Here is a 19,792-nt window from a genome sequence, read left to right as displayed (position 1 = left end):
CCTAACGAAATAGCGGCGTTTCCCGCAGTCGTGATTGCAAATCATAGCAGCAAAAGCAATCACTTTCTTAGCAGCAGGGAGTGCCAGCCCAGCGGCAGCTCTACTTGAAGGTACCAATAGCCCAGGAAGGCCGCCGACCGCGGGAATTCGCGCCGCCCCCATCCCGCCAGCCTACACGAGACTTTCCAGAGCACCCTGGACCACATCGAGGGACCCAGTGCACTGAAATAATAGTCATTTGCCACGTCAGATGGCTCGTTGGTCTAGGGGTATGATTCCTGCTTTGGGTGCAGGAGGTCCCGGGTTCAAATCCCGGACGAGCCCTAGCGTTTTGTGCAAACTGGTCGCACGTGAGTGGCTGAGTCGACGCAAAATGCTCGGCGTCAGTATCAAATGAAATTCATATTTGATGTGAGCAATTGACACTGATCTGACGTGTGAAGGCGATTACGAAGGTTTTTGGGTACAGATGGTAGCAGATGCATGTTAGTATGTCTTGTTTTTAATGATAAAAAAGTGTTTCCGCCCGGGATCGACACGGGGACCTTCTGCGTGTTAGGCAGACGTGATAACCGCTACACCACGGAAGCTACTTGTGTGCGCCTTACATTAGAGGCAACTCGTGCTGGTGTTGTCATCGTTACTAAGAAATTAAATAAATGCGCTACTTGCAGAACAAAGGTACATGCAGAAGATCCTCACATGTCGTGGCTCACTGGAGTACAATACGACATAGGCAGGAAAATACTGTTCCCGCCCGGGATCGAACCGGGGACCTTCTGCGTGTGAAGCACACGTGATAACCGCTACACTACGGAAACTGCGAACGGGAGGAGTCCATCTCCGTTCACTCGCAATTACCTCAGCCTCTCTCCCGTCCGTGAATGCACACGCGACAGTTCTTTTGACAGCCTGGAAACCATCACAGCCAAGGGCTCAAGAAGTCTTCGGGGTGCTCGAGAAGGTGTCTGCCGTAGCACCCCTAACGAAATAGCGGCGTTTCCCGCAGTCGTGATTGCAAATCATAGCAGCAAAAGCAATCACTTTCTTAGCAGCAGGGAGTGCGAGCCCAGCGGCAGCTCTACATGAAGGTACCAATAGCCCAGGAAGGCCGCCGACCGCGGGAATTCGCGCCGCCCCCATCCCGCCAGCCTACACGAGACTTTCCAGAGCACCCTGGACCACATCGAGGGACCCAGTGCACTGAAATAATAGTCATTTGCCACGTCAGATGGCTCGTTGGTCTAGGGGTATGATTCCTGCTTTGGGTGCAGGAGGTCCCGGGTTCAAATCCCGGACGAGCCCTAGCGTTTTGTGCAAACTGGTCGCACGTGAGTGGCTGAGTCGACGCAAAATGCTCGGCGTCAGTATCAAATGAAATTCATATTTGATGTGAGCAATTGACACTGATCTGACGTGTGAAGGCGATTACGAAGGTTTTTGGGTACAGATGGTAGCAGATGCATGTTAGTATGTCTTGTTTTTAATGATAAAAAAGTGTTTCCGCCCGGGATCGACACGGGGACCTTCTGCGTGTTAGGCAGACGTGATAACCGCTACACCACGGAAACTACTTGTGTGCGCCTTACATTAGAGACAACTCGTGCTGGTGTTGTCATCGTTACTAAGAAATTAAATAAATGCGCTACTTGCAGAACAAAGGTACATGCAGAAGATCCTCACATGTCGTGGCTCACTGGAGTACAATACGACATAGGCAGGAAAATACTGTTCCCGCCCGGGATCGAACCGGGGACCTTCTGCGTGTGAAGCAGACGTGATAACCGCTACACTACGGAAACTGCGAACGGGAGGAGTCCATCTCCGTTCACTCGTAATTACCTCAGCCTCTCTCCCGTCCGTGAATGCACACGCGACAGTTCTTTTGACAGCCTGGAAACCATCACAGCCAAGGGCTCAAGAAGTCTTCGGGGTGCTCGAGAAGGTGTCTGCCGTAGCACCCCTAACGAAATAGCGGCGTTTCCCGCAGTCGTGATTGCAAATCATAGCAGCAAAAGCAATCACTTTCTTAGCAGCAGGGAGTGCGAGCCCAGCGGCAGCTCTACATGAAGGTACCAATAGCCCAGGAAGGCCGCCGACCGCGGGAATTCGCGCCGCCCCCATCCCGCCAGCCTACACGAGACTTTCCAGAGCACCCTGGACCACATCGAGGGACCCAGTGCACTGAAATAATAGTCATCTGCCACGTCAGATGGCTCGTTGGTCTAGGGGTATGATTCCTGCTTTGGGTGCAGGAGGTCCCGGGTTCAAATCCCGGACGAGCCCTAGCGTTTTGTGCAAACTGGTCGCACGTGAGTGGCTGAGTCGACGCAAAATGCTCGGCGTCAGTATCAAATGAATTTCATATTTGATGTGAGCAATTGACACTGATCTGACGTGTGAAGGCGATTACGAAGGTTTTTGGGTACAGATGGTAGCAGATGCATGTTAGTATGTCTTGTTTTTAATGATAAAAAAGTGTTTCCGCCCGGGATCGACACGGGGACCTTCTGCGTGTTAGGCAGACGTGATAACCGCTACACCACGGAAACTACTTGTGTGCGCCTTACATTAGAGACAACTCGTGCTGGTGTTGTCATCGTTACTAAGAAATTAAATAAATGCGCTACTTGCAGAACAAAGGTACATGCAGAAGATCCTCACATGTCGTGGCTCACTGGAGTACAATACGACATAGGCAGGAAAATACTGTTCCCGCCCGGGATCGAACCGGGGACCTTCTGCGTGTGAAGCAGACGTGATAACCGCTACACTACGGAAACTGCGAACGGGAGGAGTCCATCTCCGTTCACTCGCAATTACCTCAGCCTCTCTCCCGTCCGTGAATGCACACGCGACAGTTCTTTTGACAGCCTGGAAACCATCACAGCCAAGGGCTCAAGAAGTCTTCGGGGTGCTCGAGAAGGTGTCTGCCGTAGCACCCCTAACGAAATAGCGGCGTTTCCCGCAGTCGTGATTGCAAATCATAGCAGCAAAAGCAATCACTTTCTTAGCAGCAGGGAGTGCGAGCCCAGCGGCAGCTCTACATGAAGGTACCAATAGCCCAGGAAGGCCGCCGACCGCGGGAATTCGCGCCGCCCCCATCCCGCCAGCCTACACGAGACTTTCCAGAGCACCCTGGACCACATCGAGGGACCCAGTGCACTGAAATAATAGTCATTTGCCACGTCAGATGGCTCGTTGGTCTAGGGGTATGATTCCTGCTTTGGGTGCAGGAGGTCCCGGGTTCAAATCCCGGACGAGCCCTAGCGTTTTGTGCAAACTGGTCGCACGTGAGTGGCTGAGTCGACGCAAAATGCTCGGCGTCAGTATCAAATGAAATTCATATTTGATGTGAGCAATTGACACTGATCTGACGTGTGAAGGCGATTACGAAGGTTTTTGGGTACAGATGGTAGCAGATGCATGTTAGTATGTCTTGTTTTTAATGATAAAAAAGTGTTTCCGCCCGGGATCGACACGGGGACCTTCTGCGTGTTAGGCAGACGTGATAACCGCTACACCACGGAAACTACTTGTGTGCGCCTTACATTAGAGACAACTCGTGCTGGTGTTGTCATCGTTACTAAGAAATTAAATAAATGCGCTACTTGCAGAACAAAGGTACATGCAGAAGATCCTCACATGTCGTGGCTCACTGGAGTACAATACGACATAGGCAGGAAAATGCTGTTCCCGCCCGGGATCGAACCGGGGACCTTCTGCGTGTGAAGCAGACGTGATAACCGCTACACTACGGAAACTGCGAACGGGAGGAGTCCATCTCCGTTCACTCGCAATTACCTCAGCCTCTCTCCCGTCCGTGAATGCACACGCGACAGTTCTTTTGACAGCCTGGAAACCATCACAGCCAAGGGCTCAAGAAGTCTTCGGGGTGCTCGAGAAGGTGTCTGCCGTAGCACCCCTAACGAAATAGCGGCGTTTCCCGCAGTCGTGATTGCAAATCATAGCAGCAAAAGCAATCACTTTCTTAGCAGCAGGGAGTGCGAGCCCAGCGGCAGCTCTACATGAAGGTACCAATAGCCCAGGAAGGCCGCCGACCGCGGGAATTCGCGCCGCCCCCATCCCGCCAGCCTACACGAGACTTTCCAGAGCACCCTGGACCACATCGAGGGACCCAGTGCACTGAAATAATAGTCATTTGCCACGTCAGATGGCTCGTTGGTCTAGGGGTATGATTCCTGCTTTGGGTGCAGGAGGTCCCGGGTTCAAATCCCGGACGAGCCCTAGCGTTTTGTGCAAACTGGTCGCACGTGAGTGGCTGAGTCGACGCAAAATGCTCGGCGTCAGTATCAAATGAAATTCATATTTGATGTGAGCAATTGACACTGATCTGACGTGTGAAGGCGATTACGAAGGTTTTTGGGTACAGATGGTAGCAGATGCATGTTAGTATGTCTTGTTTTTAATGATAAAAAAGTGTTTCCGCCCGGGATCGACACGGGGACCTTCTGCGTGTTAGGCAGACGTGATAACCGCTACACCACGGAAACTACTTGTGTGCGCCTTACATTAGAGACAACTCGTGCTGGTGTTGTCATCGTTACTAAGAAATTAAATAAATGCGCTACTTGCAGAACAAAGGTACATGCAGAAGATCCTCACATGTCGTGGCTCACTGGAGTACAATACGACATAGGCAGGAAAATACTGTTCCCGCCCGGGATCGAACCGGGGACCTTCTGCGTGTGAAGCAGACGTGATAACCGCTACACTACGGAAACTGCGAACGGGAGGAGTCCATCTCCGTTCACTCGCAATTACCTCAGCCTCTCTCCCGTCCGTGAATGCACACGCGACAGTTCTTTTGACAGCCTGGAAACCATCACAGCCAAGGGCTCAAGAAGTCTTCGGGGTGCTCGAGAAGGTGTCTGCCGTAGCACCCCTAACGAAATAGCGGCGTTTCCCGCAGTCGTGATTGCAAATCATAGCAGCAAAAGCAATCACTTTCTTAGCAGCAGGGAGTGCGAGCCCAGCGGCAGCTCTACATGAAGGTACCAATAGCCCAGGAAGGCCGCCGACCGCGGGAATTCGCGCCGCCCCCATCCCGCCAGCCTACACGAGACTTTCCAGAGCACCCTGGACCACATCGAGGGACCCAGTGCACTGAAATAATAGTCATTTGCCACGTCAGATGGCTCGTTGGTCTAGGGGTATGATTCCTGCTTTGGGTGCAGGAGGTCCCGGGTTCAAATCCCGGACGAGCCCTAGCGTTTTGTGCAAACTGGTCGCACGTGAGTGGCTGAGTCGACGCAAAATGCTCGGCGTCAGTATCAAATGAAATTCATATTTGATGTGAGCAATTGACACTGATCTGACGTGTGAAGGCGATTACGAAGGTTTTTGGGTACAGATGGTAGCAGATGCATGTTAGTATGTCTTGTTTTTAATGATAAAAAAGTGTTTCCGCCCGGGATCGACACGGGGACCTTCTGCGTGTTAGGCAGACGTGATAACCGCTACACCACGGAAACTACTTGTGTGCGCCTTACATTAGAGACAACTCGTGCTGGTGTTGTCATCGTTACTAAGAAATTAAATAAATGCGCTACTTGCAGAACAAAGGTACATGCAGAAGATCCTCACATGTCGTGGCTCACTGGAGTACAATACGACATAGGCAGGAAAATACTGTTCCCGCCCGGGATCGAACCGGGGACCTTCTGCGTGTGAAGCAGACGTGATAACCGCTACACTACGGAAACTGCGGACTTGAGGAGTCCATCTCCGTTCACTCGCAATTACCTCCGCCTCTCTCCCGTCCGTGAATGCACACGCGACAGTTCTTTTGACAGCCTGGAAACCATCACAGCCAAGGGCTCAAGAAGTCTTCGGGGTGCTCGAGAAGGTGTCTGCCGTAGCACCCCTAACGAAATAGCGGCGTTTCCCGCAGTCGTGATTGCAAATCATAGCAGCAAAAGCAATCACTTTCTTAGCAGCAGGGAGTGCGAGCCCAGCGGCAGCTCTACATGAAGGTACCAATAGCCCAGGAAGGCCGCCGACCGCGGGAATTCGCGCCGCCCCCATCCCGCCAGCCTACACGAGACTTTCCAGAGCACCCTGGACCACATCGAGGGACCCAGTGCACTGAAATAATAGTCATTTGCCACGTCAGATGGCTCGTTGGTCTAGGGGTATGATTCCTGCTTTGGGTGCAGGAGGTCCCGGGTTCAAATCCCGGACGAGCCCTAGCGTTTTGTGCAAACTGGTCGCACGTGAGTGGCTGAGTCGACGCAAAATGCTCGGCGTCAGTATCAAATGAAATTCATATTTGATGTGAGCAATTGACACTGATCTGACGTGTGAAGGCGATTACGAAGGTTTTTGGGTACAGATGGTAGCAGATGCATGTTAGTATGTCTTGTTTTTAATGATAAAAAAGTGTTTCCGCCCGGGATCGACACGGGGACCTTCTGCGTGTTAGGCAGACGTGATAACCGCTACACCACGGAAACTACTTGTGTGCGCCTTACATTAGAGACAACTCGTGCTGGTGTTGTCATCGTTACTAAGAAATTAAATAAATGCGCTACTTGCAGAACAAAGGTACATGCAGAAGATCCTCACATGTCGTGGCTCACTGGAGTACAATACGACATAGGCAGGAAAATACTGTTCCCGCCCGGGATCGAACCGGGGACCTTCTGCGTGTGAAGCAGACGTGATAACCGCTACACTACGGAAACTGCGAACGGGAGGAGTCCATCTCCGTTCACTCGCAATTACCTCAGCCTCTCTCCCGTCCGTGAATGCACACGCGACAGTTCTTTTGACAGCCTGGAAACCATCACAGCCAAGGGCTCAAGAAGTCTTCGGGGTGCTCGAGAAGGTGTCTGCCGTAGCACCCCTAACGAAATAGCGGCGTTTCCCGCAGTCGTGATTGCAAATCATAGCAGCAAAAGCAATCACTTTCTTAGCAGCAGGGAGTGCGAGCCCAGCGGCAGCTCTACATGAAGGTACCAATAGCCCAGGAAGGCCGCCGACCGCGGGAATTCGCGCCGCCCCCATCCCGCCAGCCTACACGAGACTTTCCAGAGCACCCTGGACCACATCGAGGGACCCAGTGCACTGAAATAATAGTCATTTGCCACGTCAGATGGCTCGTTGGTCTAGGGGTATGATTCCTGCTTTGGGTGCAGGAGGTCCCGGGTTCAAATCCCGGACGAGCCCTAGCGTTTTGTGCAAACTGGTCGCACGTGAGTGGCTGAGTCGACGCAAAATGCTCGGCGTCAGTATCAAATGAAATTCATATTTGATGTGAGCAATTGACACTGATCTGACGTGTGAAGGCGATTACGAAGGTTTTTGGGTACAGATGGTAGCAGATGCATGTTAGTATGTCTTGTTTTTAATGATAAAAAAGTGTTTCCGCCCGGGATCGACACGGGGACCTTCTGCGTGTTAGGCAGACGTGATAACCGCTACACCACGGAAACTACTTGTGTGCGCCTTACATTAGAGACAACTCGTGCTGGTGTTGTCATCGTTACTAAGAAATTAAATAAATGCGCTACTTGCAGAACAAAGGTACATGCAGAAGATCCTCACATGTCGTGGCTCACTGGAGTACAATACGACATAGGCAGGAAAATACTGTTCCCGCCCGGGATCGAACCGGGGACCTTCTGCGTGTGAAGCAGACGTGATAACCGCTACACTACGGAAACTGCGAACGGGAGTAGTCCATCTCCGTTCACTCGCAATTACCTCAGCCTCTCTCCCGTCCGTGAATGCACACGCGACAGTTCTTTTGACAGCCTGGAAACCATCACAGCCAAGGGCTCAAGAAGTCTTCGGGGTGCTCGAGAAGGTGTCTGCCGTAGCACCCCTAACGAAATAGCGGCGTTTCCCGCAGTCGTGATTGCAAATCATAGCAGCAAAAGCAATCACTTTCTTAGCAGCAGGGAGTGCGAGCCCAGCGGCAGCTCTACATGAAGGTACCAATAGCCCAGGAAGGCCGCCGACCGCGGGAATTCGCGCCGCCCCCATCCCGCCAGCCTACACGAGACTTTCCAGAGCACCCTGGACCACATCGAGGGACCCAGTGCACTGAAATAATAGTCATTTGCCACGTCAGATGGCTCGTTGGTCTAGGGGTATGATTCCTGCTTTGGGTGCAGGAGGTCCCGGGTTCAAATCCCGGACGAGCCCTAGCGTTTTGTGCAAACTGGTCGCACGTGAGTGGCTGAGTCGACGCAAAATGCTCGGCGTCAGTATCAAATGAAATTCATATTTGATGTGAGCAATTGACACTGATCTGACGTGTGAAGGCGATTACGAAGGTTTTTGGGTACAGATGGTAGCAGATGCATGTTAGTATGTCTTGTTTTTAATGATAAAAAAGTGTTTCCGCCCGGGATCGACACGGGGACCTTCTGCGTGTTAGGCAGACGTGATAACCGCTACACCACGGAAACTACTTGTGTGCGCCTTACATTAGAGACAACTCGTGCTGGTGTTGTCATCGTTACTAAGAAATTAAATAAATGCGCTACTTGCAGAACAAAGGTACATGCAGAAGATCCTCACATGTCGTGGCTCACTGGAGTACAATACGACATAGGCAGGAAAATACTGTTCCCGCCCGGGATCGAACCGGGGACCTTCTGCGTGTGAAGCAGACGTGATAACCGCTACACTACGGAAACTGCGAACGGGAGGAGTCCATCTCCGTTCACTCGCAATTACCTCAGCCTCTCTCCCGTCCGTGAATGCACACGCGACAGTTCTTTTGACAGCCTGGAAACCATCACAGCCAAGGGCTCAAGAAGTCTTCGGGGTGCTCGAGAAGGTGTCTGCCGTAGCACCCCTAACGAAATAGCGGCGTTTCCCGCAGTCGTGATTGCAAATCATAGCAGCAAAAGCAATCACTTTCTTAGCAGCAGGGAGTGCGAGCCCAGCGGCAGCTCTACATGAAGGTACCAATAGCCCAGGAAGGCCGCCGACCGCGGGAATTCGCGCCGCCCCCATCCCGCCAGCCTACACGAGACTTTCCAGAGCACCCTGGACCACATCGAGGGACCCAGTGCACTGAAATAATAGTCATTTGCCACGTCAGATGGCTCGTTGGTCTAGGGGTATGATTCCTGCTTTGGGTGCAGGAGGTCCCGGGTTCAAATCCCGGACGAGCCCTAGCGTTTTGTGCAAACTGGTCGCACGTGAGTGGCTGAGTCGACGCAAAATGCTCGGCGTCAGTATCAAATGAAATTCATATTTGATGTGAGCAATTGACACTGATCTGACGTGTGAAGGCGATTACGAAGGTTTTTGGGTACAGATGGTAGCAGATGCATGTTAGTATGTCTTGTTTTTAATGATAAAAAAGTGTTTCCGCCCGGGATCGACACGGGGACCTTCTGCGTGTTAGGCAGACGTGATAACCGCTACACCACGGAAACTACTTGTGTGCGCCTTACATTAGAGACAACTCGTGCTGGTGTTGTCATCGTTACTAAGAAATTAAATAAATGCGCTACTTGCAGAACAAAGGTACATGCAGAAGATCCTCACATGTCGTGGCTCACTGGAGTACAATACGACATAGGCAGGAAAATACTGTTCCCGCCCGGGATCGAACCGGGGACCTTCTGCGTGTGAAGCAGACGTGATAACCGCTACACTACGGAAACTGCGAACGGGAGGAGTCCATCTCCGTTCACTCGCAATTACCTCAGCCTCTCTCCCGTCCGTGAATGCACACGCGACAGTTCTTTTGACAGCCTGGAAACCATCACAGCCAAGGGCTCAAGAAGTCTTCGGGGTGCTCGAGAAGGTGTCTGCCGTAGCACCCCTAACGAAATAGCGGCGTTTCCCGCAGTCGTGATTGCAAATCATAGCAGCAAAAGCAATCACTTTCTTAGCAGCAGGGAGTGCGAGCCCAGCGGCAGCTCTACATGAAGGTACCAATAGCCCAGGAAGGCCGCCGACCGCGGGAATTCGCGCCGCCCCCATCCCGCCAGCCTACACGAGACTTTCCAGAGCACCCTGGACCACATCGAGGGACCCAGTGCACTGAAATAATAGTCATTTGCCACGTCAGATGGCTCGTTGGTCTAGGGGTATGATTCCTGCTTTGGGTGCAGGAGGTCCCGGGTTCAAATCCCGGACGAGCCCTAGCGTTTTGTGCAAACTGGTCGCACGTGAGTGGCTGAGTCGACGCAAAATGCTCGGCGTCAGTATCAAATGAAATTCATATTTGATGTGAGCAATTGACACTGATCTGACGTGTGAAGGCGATTACGAAGGTTTTTGGGTACAGATGGTAGCAGATGCATGTTAGTATGTCTTGTTTTTAATGATAAAAAAGTGTTTCCGCCCGGGATCGACACGGGGACCTTCTGCGTGTTAGGCAGACGTGATAACCGCTACACCACGGAAACTACTTGTGTGCGCCTTACATTAGAGACAACTCGTGCTGGTGTTGTCATCGTTACTAAGAAATTAAATAAATGCGCTACTTGCAGAACAAAGGTACATGCAGAAGATCCTCACATGTCGTGGCTCACTGGAGTACAATACGACATAGGCAGGAAAATACTGTTCCCGCCCGGGATCGAACCGGGGACCTTCTGCGTGTGAAGCAGACGTGATAACCGCTACACTACGGAAACTGCGGACTTGAGGAGTCCATCTCCGTTCACTCGCAATTACCTCAGCCTCTCTTCCGTCCGTGAATGCACACGCGACAGTTCTTTTGACAGCCTGGAAACCATCACAGCCAAGGGCTCAAGAAGTCTTCGGGGTGCTCGAGAAGGTGTCTGCCGTAGCACCCCTAACGAAATAGCGGCGTTTCCCGCAGTCGTGATTGCAAATCATAGCAGCAAAAGCAATCACTTTCTTAGCAGCAGGGAGTGCGAGCCCAGCGGCAGCTCTACATGAAGGTACCAATAGCCCAGGAAGGCCGCCGACCGCGGGAATTCGCGCCGCCCCCATCCCGCCAGCCTACACGAGACTTTCCAGAGCACCCTGGACCACATCGAGGGACCCAGTGCACTGAAATAATAGTCATTTGCCACGTCAGATGGCTCGTTGGTCTAGGGGTATGATTCCTGCTTTGGGTGCAGGAGGTCCCAGGTTCAAGTCCCGGACGAGCCCTAGCGTTTTGTGCAAACTGGTCGCACGTGAGTGGCTGAGTCGACGCAAAATGCTCGGCGTCAGTATCAAATGAAATTCATATTTGATGTGAGCAATTGACACTGATCTGACGTGTGAAGGCGATTACGAAGGTTTTTGGGTACAGATGGTAGCAGATGCATGTTAGTATGTCTTGTTTTTAATGATAAAAAAGTGTTTCCGCCCGGGATCGACACGGGGACCTTCTGCGTGTTAGGCAGACGTGATAACCGCTACACCACGGAAACTACTTGTGTGCGCCTTACATTAGAGACAACTCGTGCTGGTGTTGTCATCGTTACTAAGAAATTAAATAAATGCGCTACTTGCAGAACAAAGGTACATGCAGAAGATCCTCACATGTCGTGGCTCACTGGAGTACAATACGACATAGGCAGGAAAATACTGTTCCCGCCCGGGATCGAACCGGGGACCTTCTGCGTGTGAAGCAGACGAGATAACCGCTACACTACGGAAACTGCGAACGGGAAGAGTCCATCTCCGTTCACTCGCAATTACCTCAGCCTCTCTCCCGTCCGTGAATGCACACGCGACAGTTCTTTTGACAGCCTGGAAACCATCACAGCCAAGGGCTCAAGAAGTCTTCGGGGTGCTCGAGAAGGTGTCTGCCGTAGCACCCCTAACGAAATAGCGGCGTTTCCCGCAGTCGTGATTGCAAATCATAGCAGCAAAAGCAATCACTTTCTTAGCAGCAGGGAGTGCGAGCCCAGCGGCAGCTCTACATGAAGGTACCAATAGCCCAGGAAGGCCGCCGACCGCGGGAATTCGCGCCGCCCCCATCCCGCCAGCCTACACGAGACTTTCCAGAGCACCCTGGACCACATCGAGGGACCCAGTGCACTGAAATAATAGTCATTTGCCACGTCAGATGGCTCGTTGGTCTAGGGGTATGATTCCTGCTTTGGGTGCAGGAGGTCCCGGGTTCAAGTCCCGGACGAGCCCTAGCGTTTTGTGCAAACTGGTCGCACGTGAGTGGCTGAGTCGACGCAAAATGCTCGGCGTCAGTATCAAATGAAATTCATATTTGATGTGAGCAATTGACACTGATCTGACGTGTGAAGGCGATTACGAAGGTTTTTGGGTACAGATGGTAGCAGATGCATGTTAGTATGTCTTGTTTTTAATGATAAAAAAGTGTTTCCGCCCGGGATCGACACGGGGACCTTCTGCGTGTTAGGCAGACGTGATAACCGCTACACCACGGAAACTACTTGTGTGCGCCTTACATTAGAGACAACTCGTGCTGGTGTTGTCATCGTTACTAAGAAATTAAATAAATGCGCTACTTGCAGAACAAAGGTACATGCAGAAGATCCTCACATGTCGTGGCTCACTGGAGTACAATACGACATAGGCAGGAAAATACTGTTCCCGCCCGGGATCGAACCGGGGACCTTCTGCGTGTGAAGCAGACGTGATAACCGCTACACTACGGAAACTGCGAACGGGAGGAGTCCATCTCCGTTCACTCGCAATTACCTCAGCCTCTCTCCCGTCCGTGAATGCACACGCGACAGTTCTTTTGACAGCCTGGAAACCATCACAGCCAAGGGCTCAAGAAGTCTTCGGGGTGCTCGAGAAGGTGTCTGCCGTAGCACCCCTAACGAAATAGCGGCGTTTCCCGCAGTCGTGATTGCAAATCATAGCAGCAAAAGCAATCACTTTCTTAGCAGCAGGGAGTGCGAGCCCAGCGGCAGCTCTACATGAAGGTACCAATAGCCCAGGAAGGCCGCCGACCGCGGGAATTCGCGCCGCCCCCATCCCGCCAGCCTACACGAGACTTTCCAGAGCACCCTGGACCACATCGAGGGACCCAGTGCACTGAAATAATAGTCATTTGCCACGTCAGATGGCTCGTTGGTCTAGGGGTATGATTCCTGCTTTGGGTGCAGGAAGTCCCGGGTTCAAGTCCCGGACGAGCCCTAGCGTTTTGTGCAAACTGGTCGCACGTGAGTGGCTGAGTCGACGCAAAATGCTCGGCGTCAGTATCAAATGAAATTCATATTTGATGTGAGCAATTGACACTGATCTGACGTGTGAAGGCGATTACGAAGGTTTTTGGGTACAGATGGTAGCAGATGCATGTTAGTATGTCTTGTTTTTAATGATAAAAAAGTGTTTCCGCCCGGGATCGACACGGGGACCTTCTGCGTGTTAGGCAGACGTGATAACCGCTACACCACGGAAACTACTTGTGTGCGCCTTACATTAGAGACAACTCGTGCTGGTGTTGTCATCGTTACTAAGAAATTAAATAAATGCGCTACTTGCAGAACAAAGGTACATGCAGAAGATCCTCACATGTCGTGGCTCACTGGAGTACAATACGACATAGGCAGGAAAATACTGTTCCCGCCCGGGATCGAACCGGGGACCTTCTGCGTGTGAAGCAGACGTGATAACCGCTACACTACGGAAACTGCGAACGGGAGGAGTCCATCTCCGTTCACTCGCAATTACCTCAGCCTCTCTCCCGTCCGTGAATGCACACGCGACAGTTCTTTTGACAGCCTGGAAACCATCACAGCCAAGGGCTCAAGAAGTCTTCGGGGTGCTCGAGAAGGTGTCTGCCGTAGCACCCCTAACGAAATAGCGGCGTTTCCCGCAGTCGTGATTGCAAATCATAGCAGCAAAAGCAATCACTTTCTTAGCAGCAGGGAGTGCGAGCCCAGCGGCAGCTCTACATGAAGGTACCAATAGCCCAGGAAGGCCGCCGACCGCGGGAATTCGCGCCGCCCCCATCCCGCCAGCCTACACGAGACTTTCCAGAGCACCCTGGACCACATCGAGGGACCCAGTGCACTGAAATAATAGTCATTTGCCACGTCAGATGGCTCGTTGGTCTAGGGGTATGATTCCTGCTTTGGGTGCAGGAGGTCCCGGGTTCAAATCCCGGACGAGCCCTAGCGTTTTGTGCAAACTGGTCGCACGTGAGTGGCTGAGTCGACGCAAAATGCTCGGCGTCAGTATCAAATGAAATTCATATTTGATGTGAGCAATTGACACTGATCTGACGTGTGAAGGCGATTACGAAGGTTTTTGGGTACAGATGGTAGCAGATGCATGTTAGTATGTCTTGTTTTTAATGATAAAAAAGTGTTTCCGCCCGGGATCGACACGGGGACCTTCTGCGTGTTAGGCAGACGTGATAACCGCTACACCACGGAAACTACTTGTGTGCGCCTTACATTAGAGACAACTCGTGCTGGTGTTGTCATCGTTACTAAGAAATTAAATAAATGCGCTACTTGCAGAACAAAGGTACATGCAGAAGATCCTCACATGTCGTGGCTCACTGGAGTACAATACGACATAGGCAGGAAAATACTGTTCCCGCCCGGGATCGAACCGGGGACCTTCTGCGTGTGAAGCAGACGTGATAACCGCTACACTACGGAAACTGCGAACGGGAGGAGTCCATCTCCGTTCACTCGCAATTACCTCAGCCTCTCTCCCGTCCGTGAATGCACACGCGACAGTTCTTTTGACAGCCTGGAAACCATCACAGCCAAGGGCTCAAGAAGTCTTCGGGGTGCTCGAGAAGGTGTCTGCCGTAGCACCCCTAACGAAATAGCGGCGTTTCCCGCAGTCGTGATTGCAAATCATAGCAGCAAAAGCAATCACTTTCTTAGCAGCAGGGAGTGCGAGCCCAGCGGCAGCTCTACATGAAGGTACCAATAGCCCAGGAAGGCCGCCGACCGCGGGAATTCGCGCCGCCCCCATCCCGCCAGCCTACACGAGACTTTCCAGAGCACCCTGGACCACATCGAGGGACCCAGTGCACTGAAATAATAGTCATTCGCCACGTCAGATGGCTCGTTGGTCTAGGGGTATGATTCCTGCTTTGGGTGCAGGAGGTCTCGGGTTCAAATCCCGGACGAGCCCTAGCGTTTTGTGCAAACTGGTCGCACGTGAGTGGCTGAGTCGACGCAAAATGCTCGGCGTCAGTATCAAATGAAATTCATATTTGATGTGAGCAATTGACACTGATCTGACGTGTGAAGGCGATTACGAAGGTTTTTGGGTACAGATGGTAGCAGATGCATGTTAGTATGTCTTGTTTTTAATGATAAAAAAGTGTTTCCGCCCGGGATCGACACGGGGACCTTCTGCGTGTTAGGCAGACGTGATAACCGCTACACCACGGAAACTACTTGTGTGCGCCTTACATTAGAGACAACTCGTGCTGGTGTTGTCATCGTTACTAAGAAATTAAATAAATGCGCTACTTGCAGAACAAAGGTACATGCAGAAGATCCTCACATGTCGTGGCTCACTGGAGTACAATACGACATATTCAGGAAAATACTGTTCCCGCCCGGGATCGAACCGGGGACCTTCTGCGTGTGAAGCAGACGTGATAACCGCTACACTACGGAAACTGCGAACGGGAGGAGTCCATCTCCGTTCACTCGCAATTACCTGAGCCTCTCTCCCGTCCGTGAATGCACACGCGACAGTTCTTTTGACAGCCTGGAAACCATCACAGCCAAGGGCTCAAGAAGTCTTCGGGGTGCTCGAGAAGGTGTCTGCCGTAGCACCCCTAACGAAATAGCGGCGTTTCCCGCAGTCGTGATTGCAAATCATAGCAGCAAAAGCAATCACTTTCTTAGCAGCAGGGAGTGCGAGCCCAGCGGCAGCTCTACATGAAGGTACCAATAGCCCAGGAAGGCCGCCGACCGCGGGAATTCGCGCCGCCCCCATCCCGCCAGCCTACACGAGACTTTCCAGAGCACCCTGGACCACATCGAGGGACCCAGTGCACTGAAATAATAGTCATTTGCCACGTCAGATGGCTCGTTGGTCTAGGGGTATGATTCCTGCTTTGGGTGCAGGAGGTCCCGGGTTCAAATCCCGGACGAGCCCTAGCGTTTTGTGCAAACTGGTCGCACGTGAGTGGCTGAGTCGACGCAAAATGCTCGGCGTCAGTATCAAATGAAATTCATATTTGATGTGAGCAATTGACACTGATCTGACGTGTGAAGGCGATTACGAAGGTTTTTGGGTACAGATGGTAGCAGATGCATGTTAGTATGTCTTGTTTTTAATGATAAAAAAGTGTTTCCGCCCGGGATCGACACGGGGACCTTCTGCGTGTTAGGCAGACGTGATAACCGCTACACCACGGAAACTACTTGTGTGCGCCTTACATTAGAGACAACTCGTGCTGGTGTTGTCATCGTTACTAAGAAATTAAATAAATGCGCTACTTGCAGAACAAAGGTACATGCAGAAGATCCTCACATGTCGTGGCTCACTGGAGTACAATACGACATAGGCAGGAAAATACTGTTCCCGCCCGGGATCGAACCGGGGACCTTCTGCGTGTGAAGCAGACGTGATAACCGCTACACTACGGAAACTGCGAACGGGAGGAGTCCATCTCCGTTCACTCGCAATTACCTCAGCCTCTCTCCCGTCCGTGAATGCACACGCGACAGTTCTTTTGACAGCCTGGAAACCATCACAGCCAAGGGCTCAAGAAGTCTTCGGGGTGCTCGAGAAGGTGTCTGCCGTAGCACCCCTAACGAAATAGCGGCGTTTCCCGCAGTCGTGATTGCAAATCATAGCAGCAAAAGCAATCACTTTCTTAGCAGCAGGGAGTGCGAGCCCAGCGGCAGCTCTACATGAAGGTACCAATAGCCCAGGAAGGCCGCCGACCGCGGGAATTCGCGCCGCCCCCATCCCGCCAGCCTACACGAGACTTTCCAGAGCACCCTGGACCACATCGAGGGACCCAGTGCACTGAAATAATAGTCATTTGCCACGTCAGATGGCTCGTTGGTCTAGGGGTATGATTCCTGCTTTGGGTGCAGGAGGTCCCGGGTTCAAATCCCGGAGGAGCCCTAGCGTTTTGTGCAAACTGGTCGCACGTGAGTGGCTGAGTCGACGCAAAATGCTCGGCGTCAGTATCAAATGAAATTCATATTTGATGTGAGCAATTGACACTGATCTGACGTGTGAAGGCGATTACGAAGGTTTTTGGGTACAGATGGTAGCAGATGCATGTTAGTATGTCTTGTTTTTAATGATAAAAAAGTGTTTCCGCCCGGGATCGACACGGGGACCTTCTGCGTGTTAGGCAGACGTGATAACCGCTACACCACGGAAACTACTTGTGTGCGCCTTACATTAGAGACAACTCGTGCTGGTGTTGTCATCGTTACTAAGAAATTAAATAAATGCGCTACTTGCAGAACAAAGGTACATGCAGAAGATCCTCACATGTCGTGGCTCACTGGAGTACAATACGACATAGGCAGGAAAATACTGTTCCCGCCCGGGATCGAACCGGGGACCTTCTGCGTGTGAAGCAGACGTGATAACCGCTACACTACGGAAACTGCGAACGGGAGGAGTCCATCTCCGTTCACTCGCAATTACCTCAGCCTCTCTCCCGTCCGTGAATGCACACGCGACAGTTCTTTTGACAGCCTGGAAACCATCACAGCCAAGGGCTCAAGAAGTCTTCGGGGTGCTCGAGAAGGTGTCTGCCGTAGCACCCCTAACGAAATAGCGGCGTTTCCCGCAGTCGTGATTGCAAATCATAGCAGCAAAAGCAATCACTTTCTTAGCAGCAGGGAGTGCGAGCCCAGCGGCAGCTCTACATGAAGGTACCAATAGCCCAGGAAGGCCGCCGACCGCGGGAATTCGCGCCGCCCCCATCCCGCCAGCCTACACGAGACTTTCCAGAGCACCCTGGACCACATCGAGGGACCCAGTGCACTGAAATAATAGTCATTTGCCACGTCAGATGGCTCGTTGGTCTAGGGGTATGATTCCTGCTTTGGGTGCAGGAGGTCCCGGGTTCAAATCCCGGACGAGCCCTAGCGTTTTGTGCAAACTGGTCGCACGTGAGTGGCTGAGTCGACGCAAAATGCTCGGCGTCAGTATCAAATGAAATTCATATTTGATGTGAGCAATTGACACTGATCTGACGTGTGAAGGCGATTACGAAGGTTTTTGGGTACAGATGGTAGCAGATGCATGTTAGTATGTCTTGTTTTTAATGATAAAAAAGTGTTTCCGCCCGGGATCGACACGGGGACCTTCTGCGTGTTAGGCAGACGTGATAACCGCTACACCACGGAAACTACTTGTGTGCGCCTTACATTAGAGACAACTCGTGCTGGTGTTGTCATCGTTACTAAGAAATTAAATAAATGCGCTACTTGCAGAACAAAGGTACATGCAGAAGATCCTCACATGTCGTGGCTCACTGGAGTACAATACGACATAGGCAGGAAAATACTGTTCCCGCCCGGGATCGAACCGGGGACCTTCTGCGTGTGAAGCAGACGTGATAACCGCTACACTACGGAAACTGCGAACGGGAGGAGTCCATCTCCGTTCACTCGCAATTACCTCAGCCTCTCTCCCGTCCGTGAATGCACACGCGACAGTTCTTTTGACAGCCTGGAAACCATCACAGCCAAGGGCTCAAGAAGTCTTCGGGGTGCTCGAGAAGGTGTCTGCCGTAGCACCCCTAACGAAATAGCGGCGTTTCCCGCAGTCGTGATTGCAAATCATAGCAGCAAAAGCAATCACTTTCTTAGCAGCAGGGAGTGCGAGCCCAGCGGCAGCTCTACATGAAGGTACCAATAGCCCAGGAAGGCCGCCGACCGCGGGAATTCGCGCCGCCCCCATCCCGCCAGCCTACACGAGACTTTCCAGAGCACCCTGGACCACATCGAGGGACCCAGTGCACTGAAATAATAGTCATTCGCCACGTCAGATGGCTCGTTGGTCTAGGGGTATGATTCCTGCTTTGGGTGCAGGAGGTCCCGGGTTCAAATCCCGGACGAGCCCTAGCGTTTTGTGCAAACTGGTCGCACGTGAGTGGCTGAGTCGACGCAAAATGCTCGGCGTCAGTATCAAATGAAATTCATATTTGATGTGAGCAATTGACACTGATCTGACGTGTGAAGGCGATTACGAAGGTTTTTGGGTACAGATGGTAGCAGATGCATGTTAGTATGTCTTGTTTTTAATGATAAAAAAGTGTTTCCGCCCGGGATCGACACGGGGACCTTCTGCGTGTTAGGCAGACGTGATAACCGCTACACCACGGAAACTACTTGTGTGCGCCTTACATTAGAGACAACTCGTGCTGGTGTTGTCATCGTTACTAAGAAATTAAATAAATGCGCTACTTGCAGAACAAAGGTACATGCAGAAGATCCTCACATGTCGTGGCTCACTGGAGTACAATACGACATATTCAGGAAAATACTGTTCCCGCCCGGGATCGAACCGGGGACCTTCTGCGTGTGAAGCAGACGTGATAACCGCTACACTACGGAAACTGCGAACGGGAGGAGTCCATCTCCGTTCACTCGCAATTACCTGAGCCTCTCTCCCGTCCGTGAATGCACACGCGACAGTTCTTTTGACAGCCTGGAAACCATCACAGCCAAGGGCTCAAGAAGTCTTCGGGGTGCTCGAGAAGGTGTCTGCCGTAGCACCCCTAACGAAATAGCGGCGTTTCCCGCAGTCGTGATTGCAAATCATAGCAGCAAAAGCAATCACTTTCTTAGCAGCAGGGAGTGCGAGCCCAGCGGCAGCTCTACATGAAGGTACCAATAGCCCAGGAAGGCCGCCGACCGCGGGAATTCGCGCCGCCCCCATCCCGCCAGCC

At 52.0% G+C, this 19,792-nt stretch overlaps 60 non-coding genes across 60 annotated transcripts; 20 read left to right on the top strand and 40 right to left on the bottom strand.

Moving 5' to 3' along the window:
- The first annotated feature begins 252 nt into the window (after positions 1 to 252).
- Trnap-ugg (transfer RNA proline (anticodon UGG)) lies at positions 253 to 324 on the top strand. Its single transcript has one exon. It is a non-coding gene; the product is annotated as a tRNA-Pro (tRNA).
- A 193-nt stretch (positions 325 to 517) lies between these two features.
- On the bottom strand, positions 518 to 590 carry Trnav-aac (transfer RNA valine (anticodon AAC)). The gene has a single exon. It is a non-coding gene; the product is annotated as a tRNA-Val (tRNA).
- A 158-nt stretch (positions 591 to 748) lies between these two features.
- On the bottom strand, positions 749 to 821 carry Trnav-cac (transfer RNA valine (anticodon CAC)). The gene has a single exon. It is a non-coding gene; the product is annotated as a tRNA-Val (tRNA).
- A 412-nt stretch (positions 822 to 1,233) lies between these two features.
- On the top strand, positions 1,234 to 1,305 carry Trnap-ugg (transfer RNA proline (anticodon UGG)). Its single transcript has one exon. It is a non-coding gene; the product is annotated as a tRNA-Pro (tRNA).
- A 193-nt stretch (positions 1,306 to 1,498) lies between these two features.
- Positions 1,499 to 1,571, bottom strand: Trnav-aac (transfer RNA valine (anticodon AAC)). Its single transcript has one exon. It is a non-coding gene; the product is annotated as a tRNA-Val (tRNA).
- Positions 1,572 to 1,729: 158 nt separating this feature from the next.
- Positions 1,730 to 1,802, bottom strand: Trnav-cac (transfer RNA valine (anticodon CAC)). The gene has a single exon. It is a non-coding gene; the product is annotated as a tRNA-Val (tRNA).
- A 412-nt stretch (positions 1,803 to 2,214) lies between these two features.
- On the top strand, positions 2,215 to 2,286 carry Trnap-ugg (transfer RNA proline (anticodon UGG)). Its single transcript has one exon. It is a non-coding gene; the product is annotated as a tRNA-Pro (tRNA).
- A 193-nt stretch (positions 2,287 to 2,479) lies between these two features.
- On the bottom strand, positions 2,480 to 2,552 carry Trnav-aac (transfer RNA valine (anticodon AAC)). Its single transcript has one exon. It is a non-coding gene; the product is annotated as a tRNA-Val (tRNA).
- A 158-nt stretch (positions 2,553 to 2,710) lies between these two features.
- Positions 2,711 to 2,783, bottom strand: Trnav-cac (transfer RNA valine (anticodon CAC)). The gene has a single exon. It is a non-coding gene; the product is annotated as a tRNA-Val (tRNA).
- Positions 2,784 to 3,195: 412 nt separating this feature from the next.
- Positions 3,196 to 3,267, top strand: Trnap-ugg (transfer RNA proline (anticodon UGG)). Its single transcript has one exon. It is a non-coding gene; the product is annotated as a tRNA-Pro (tRNA).
- A 193-nt stretch (positions 3,268 to 3,460) lies between these two features.
- Trnav-aac (transfer RNA valine (anticodon AAC)) lies at positions 3,461 to 3,533 on the bottom strand. The gene has a single exon. It is a non-coding gene; the product is annotated as a tRNA-Val (tRNA).
- Positions 3,534 to 3,691: 158 nt separating this feature from the next.
- Positions 3,692 to 3,764, bottom strand: Trnav-cac (transfer RNA valine (anticodon CAC)). The gene has a single exon. It is a non-coding gene; the product is annotated as a tRNA-Val (tRNA).
- A 412-nt stretch (positions 3,765 to 4,176) lies between these two features.
- On the top strand, positions 4,177 to 4,248 carry Trnap-ugg (transfer RNA proline (anticodon UGG)). The gene has a single exon. It is a non-coding gene; the product is annotated as a tRNA-Pro (tRNA).
- Positions 4,249 to 4,441: 193 nt separating this feature from the next.
- On the bottom strand, positions 4,442 to 4,514 carry Trnav-aac (transfer RNA valine (anticodon AAC)). Its single transcript has one exon. It is a non-coding gene; the product is annotated as a tRNA-Val (tRNA).
- A 158-nt stretch (positions 4,515 to 4,672) lies between these two features.
- On the bottom strand, positions 4,673 to 4,745 carry Trnav-cac (transfer RNA valine (anticodon CAC)). Its single transcript has one exon. It is a non-coding gene; the product is annotated as a tRNA-Val (tRNA).
- Positions 4,746 to 5,157: 412 nt separating this feature from the next.
- Positions 5,158 to 5,229, top strand: Trnap-ugg (transfer RNA proline (anticodon UGG)). The gene has a single exon. It is a non-coding gene; the product is annotated as a tRNA-Pro (tRNA).
- Positions 5,230 to 5,422: 193 nt separating this feature from the next.
- Positions 5,423 to 5,495, bottom strand: Trnav-aac (transfer RNA valine (anticodon AAC)). Its single transcript has one exon. It is a non-coding gene; the product is annotated as a tRNA-Val (tRNA).
- Positions 5,496 to 5,653: 158 nt separating this feature from the next.
- Positions 5,654 to 5,726, bottom strand: Trnav-cac (transfer RNA valine (anticodon CAC)). Its single transcript has one exon. It is a non-coding gene; the product is annotated as a tRNA-Val (tRNA).
- A 412-nt stretch (positions 5,727 to 6,138) lies between these two features.
- On the top strand, positions 6,139 to 6,210 carry Trnap-ugg (transfer RNA proline (anticodon UGG)). The gene has a single exon. It is a non-coding gene; the product is annotated as a tRNA-Pro (tRNA).
- A 193-nt stretch (positions 6,211 to 6,403) lies between these two features.
- On the bottom strand, positions 6,404 to 6,476 carry Trnav-aac (transfer RNA valine (anticodon AAC)). Its single transcript has one exon. It is a non-coding gene; the product is annotated as a tRNA-Val (tRNA).
- Positions 6,477 to 6,634: 158 nt separating this feature from the next.
- On the bottom strand, positions 6,635 to 6,707 carry Trnav-cac (transfer RNA valine (anticodon CAC)). Its single transcript has one exon. It is a non-coding gene; the product is annotated as a tRNA-Val (tRNA).
- Positions 6,708 to 7,119: 412 nt separating this feature from the next.
- Trnap-ugg (transfer RNA proline (anticodon UGG)) lies at positions 7,120 to 7,191 on the top strand. The gene has a single exon. It is a non-coding gene; the product is annotated as a tRNA-Pro (tRNA).
- Positions 7,192 to 7,384: 193 nt separating this feature from the next.
- On the bottom strand, positions 7,385 to 7,457 carry Trnav-aac (transfer RNA valine (anticodon AAC)). Its single transcript has one exon. It is a non-coding gene; the product is annotated as a tRNA-Val (tRNA).
- A 158-nt stretch (positions 7,458 to 7,615) lies between these two features.
- On the bottom strand, positions 7,616 to 7,688 carry Trnav-cac (transfer RNA valine (anticodon CAC)). Its single transcript has one exon. It is a non-coding gene; the product is annotated as a tRNA-Val (tRNA).
- Positions 7,689 to 8,100: 412 nt separating this feature from the next.
- On the top strand, positions 8,101 to 8,172 carry Trnap-ugg (transfer RNA proline (anticodon UGG)). Its single transcript has one exon. It is a non-coding gene; the product is annotated as a tRNA-Pro (tRNA).
- A 193-nt stretch (positions 8,173 to 8,365) lies between these two features.
- On the bottom strand, positions 8,366 to 8,438 carry Trnav-aac (transfer RNA valine (anticodon AAC)). Its single transcript has one exon. It is a non-coding gene; the product is annotated as a tRNA-Val (tRNA).
- A 158-nt stretch (positions 8,439 to 8,596) lies between these two features.
- On the bottom strand, positions 8,597 to 8,669 carry Trnav-cac (transfer RNA valine (anticodon CAC)). The gene has a single exon. It is a non-coding gene; the product is annotated as a tRNA-Val (tRNA).
- Positions 8,670 to 9,081: 412 nt separating this feature from the next.
- Positions 9,082 to 9,153, top strand: Trnap-ugg (transfer RNA proline (anticodon UGG)). The gene has a single exon. It is a non-coding gene; the product is annotated as a tRNA-Pro (tRNA).
- A 193-nt stretch (positions 9,154 to 9,346) lies between these two features.
- On the bottom strand, positions 9,347 to 9,419 carry Trnav-aac (transfer RNA valine (anticodon AAC)). The gene has a single exon. It is a non-coding gene; the product is annotated as a tRNA-Val (tRNA).
- Positions 9,420 to 9,577: 158 nt separating this feature from the next.
- On the bottom strand, positions 9,578 to 9,650 carry Trnav-cac (transfer RNA valine (anticodon CAC)). Its single transcript has one exon. It is a non-coding gene; the product is annotated as a tRNA-Val (tRNA).
- A 412-nt stretch (positions 9,651 to 10,062) lies between these two features.
- On the top strand, positions 10,063 to 10,134 carry Trnap-ugg (transfer RNA proline (anticodon UGG)). The gene has a single exon. It is a non-coding gene; the product is annotated as a tRNA-Pro (tRNA).
- A 193-nt stretch (positions 10,135 to 10,327) lies between these two features.
- Trnav-aac (transfer RNA valine (anticodon AAC)) lies at positions 10,328 to 10,400 on the bottom strand. The gene has a single exon. It is a non-coding gene; the product is annotated as a tRNA-Val (tRNA).
- Positions 10,401 to 10,558: 158 nt separating this feature from the next.
- Trnav-cac (transfer RNA valine (anticodon CAC)) lies at positions 10,559 to 10,631 on the bottom strand. Its single transcript has one exon. It is a non-coding gene; the product is annotated as a tRNA-Val (tRNA).
- Positions 10,632 to 11,043: 412 nt separating this feature from the next.
- Positions 11,044 to 11,115, top strand: Trnap-ugg (transfer RNA proline (anticodon UGG)). Its single transcript has one exon. It is a non-coding gene; the product is annotated as a tRNA-Pro (tRNA).
- Positions 11,116 to 11,308: 193 nt separating this feature from the next.
- Positions 11,309 to 11,381, bottom strand: Trnav-aac (transfer RNA valine (anticodon AAC)). Its single transcript has one exon. It is a non-coding gene; the product is annotated as a tRNA-Val (tRNA).
- A 158-nt stretch (positions 11,382 to 11,539) lies between these two features.
- Positions 11,540 to 11,612, bottom strand: Trnav-cac (transfer RNA valine (anticodon CAC)). Its single transcript has one exon. It is a non-coding gene; the product is annotated as a tRNA-Val (tRNA).
- A 412-nt stretch (positions 11,613 to 12,024) lies between these two features.
- Trnap-ugg (transfer RNA proline (anticodon UGG)) lies at positions 12,025 to 12,096 on the top strand. Its single transcript has one exon. It is a non-coding gene; the product is annotated as a tRNA-Pro (tRNA).
- A 193-nt stretch (positions 12,097 to 12,289) lies between these two features.
- Trnav-aac (transfer RNA valine (anticodon AAC)) lies at positions 12,290 to 12,362 on the bottom strand. The gene has a single exon. It is a non-coding gene; the product is annotated as a tRNA-Val (tRNA).
- A 158-nt stretch (positions 12,363 to 12,520) lies between these two features.
- On the bottom strand, positions 12,521 to 12,593 carry Trnav-cac (transfer RNA valine (anticodon CAC)). The gene has a single exon. It is a non-coding gene; the product is annotated as a tRNA-Val (tRNA).
- A 412-nt stretch (positions 12,594 to 13,005) lies between these two features.
- Positions 13,006 to 13,077, top strand: Trnap-ugg (transfer RNA proline (anticodon UGG)). The gene has a single exon. It is a non-coding gene; the product is annotated as a tRNA-Pro (tRNA).
- A 193-nt stretch (positions 13,078 to 13,270) lies between these two features.
- Trnav-aac (transfer RNA valine (anticodon AAC)) lies at positions 13,271 to 13,343 on the bottom strand. The gene has a single exon. It is a non-coding gene; the product is annotated as a tRNA-Val (tRNA).
- A 158-nt stretch (positions 13,344 to 13,501) lies between these two features.
- On the bottom strand, positions 13,502 to 13,574 carry Trnav-cac (transfer RNA valine (anticodon CAC)). The gene has a single exon. It is a non-coding gene; the product is annotated as a tRNA-Val (tRNA).
- Positions 13,575 to 13,986: 412 nt separating this feature from the next.
- Trnap-ugg (transfer RNA proline (anticodon UGG)) lies at positions 13,987 to 14,058 on the top strand. The gene has a single exon. It is a non-coding gene; the product is annotated as a tRNA-Pro (tRNA).
- Positions 14,059 to 14,251: 193 nt separating this feature from the next.
- Positions 14,252 to 14,324, bottom strand: Trnav-aac (transfer RNA valine (anticodon AAC)). Its single transcript has one exon. It is a non-coding gene; the product is annotated as a tRNA-Val (tRNA).
- Positions 14,325 to 14,482: 158 nt separating this feature from the next.
- Positions 14,483 to 14,555, bottom strand: Trnav-cac (transfer RNA valine (anticodon CAC)). The gene has a single exon. It is a non-coding gene; the product is annotated as a tRNA-Val (tRNA).
- A 412-nt stretch (positions 14,556 to 14,967) lies between these two features.
- Trnap-ugg (transfer RNA proline (anticodon UGG)) lies at positions 14,968 to 15,039 on the top strand. The gene has a single exon. It is a non-coding gene; the product is annotated as a tRNA-Pro (tRNA).
- Positions 15,040 to 15,232: 193 nt separating this feature from the next.
- Trnav-aac (transfer RNA valine (anticodon AAC)) lies at positions 15,233 to 15,305 on the bottom strand. The gene has a single exon. It is a non-coding gene; the product is annotated as a tRNA-Val (tRNA).
- A 158-nt stretch (positions 15,306 to 15,463) lies between these two features.
- Trnav-cac (transfer RNA valine (anticodon CAC)) lies at positions 15,464 to 15,536 on the bottom strand. The gene has a single exon. It is a non-coding gene; the product is annotated as a tRNA-Val (tRNA).
- Positions 15,537 to 15,948: 412 nt separating this feature from the next.
- Trnap-ugg (transfer RNA proline (anticodon UGG)) lies at positions 15,949 to 16,020 on the top strand. Its single transcript has one exon. It is a non-coding gene; the product is annotated as a tRNA-Pro (tRNA).
- Positions 16,021 to 16,213: 193 nt separating this feature from the next.
- On the bottom strand, positions 16,214 to 16,286 carry Trnav-aac (transfer RNA valine (anticodon AAC)). The gene has a single exon. It is a non-coding gene; the product is annotated as a tRNA-Val (tRNA).
- Positions 16,287 to 16,444: 158 nt separating this feature from the next.
- Positions 16,445 to 16,517, bottom strand: Trnav-cac (transfer RNA valine (anticodon CAC)). The gene has a single exon. It is a non-coding gene; the product is annotated as a tRNA-Val (tRNA).
- Positions 16,518 to 16,929: 412 nt separating this feature from the next.
- Positions 16,930 to 17,001, top strand: Trnap-ugg (transfer RNA proline (anticodon UGG)). The gene has a single exon. It is a non-coding gene; the product is annotated as a tRNA-Pro (tRNA).
- A 193-nt stretch (positions 17,002 to 17,194) lies between these two features.
- Positions 17,195 to 17,267, bottom strand: Trnav-aac (transfer RNA valine (anticodon AAC)). The gene has a single exon. It is a non-coding gene; the product is annotated as a tRNA-Val (tRNA).
- A 158-nt stretch (positions 17,268 to 17,425) lies between these two features.
- Positions 17,426 to 17,498, bottom strand: Trnav-cac (transfer RNA valine (anticodon CAC)). Its single transcript has one exon. It is a non-coding gene; the product is annotated as a tRNA-Val (tRNA).
- A 412-nt stretch (positions 17,499 to 17,910) lies between these two features.
- On the top strand, positions 17,911 to 17,982 carry Trnap-ugg (transfer RNA proline (anticodon UGG)). Its single transcript has one exon. It is a non-coding gene; the product is annotated as a tRNA-Pro (tRNA).
- A 193-nt stretch (positions 17,983 to 18,175) lies between these two features.
- Trnav-aac (transfer RNA valine (anticodon AAC)) lies at positions 18,176 to 18,248 on the bottom strand. The gene has a single exon. It is a non-coding gene; the product is annotated as a tRNA-Val (tRNA).
- A 158-nt stretch (positions 18,249 to 18,406) lies between these two features.
- Positions 18,407 to 18,479, bottom strand: Trnav-cac (transfer RNA valine (anticodon CAC)). The gene has a single exon. It is a non-coding gene; the product is annotated as a tRNA-Val (tRNA).
- A 412-nt stretch (positions 18,480 to 18,891) lies between these two features.
- Trnap-ugg (transfer RNA proline (anticodon UGG)) lies at positions 18,892 to 18,963 on the top strand. Its single transcript has one exon. It is a non-coding gene; the product is annotated as a tRNA-Pro (tRNA).
- Positions 18,964 to 19,156: 193 nt separating this feature from the next.
- Positions 19,157 to 19,229, bottom strand: Trnav-aac (transfer RNA valine (anticodon AAC)). Its single transcript has one exon. It is a non-coding gene; the product is annotated as a tRNA-Val (tRNA).
- Positions 19,230 to 19,387: 158 nt separating this feature from the next.
- On the bottom strand, positions 19,388 to 19,460 carry Trnav-cac (transfer RNA valine (anticodon CAC)). Its single transcript has one exon. It is a non-coding gene; the product is annotated as a tRNA-Val (tRNA).
- Between the last annotated feature and the right edge of the window lie 332 nt (positions 19,461 to 19,792).

This window comes from Schistocerca gregaria, chromosome 2 (genome assembly GCF_023897955.1).
Source record: "Schistocerca gregaria isolate iqSchGreg1 chromosome 2, iqSchGreg1.2, whole genome shotgun sequence".
Taxonomy (NCBI): Eukaryota; Metazoa; Arthropoda; class Insecta; order Orthoptera; family Acrididae; genus Schistocerca; species Schistocerca gregaria.
The sequence above is the reverse complement of the archived record's forward strand: the minus strand, read 5'-3'. Positions and strand labels throughout refer to the sequence as shown.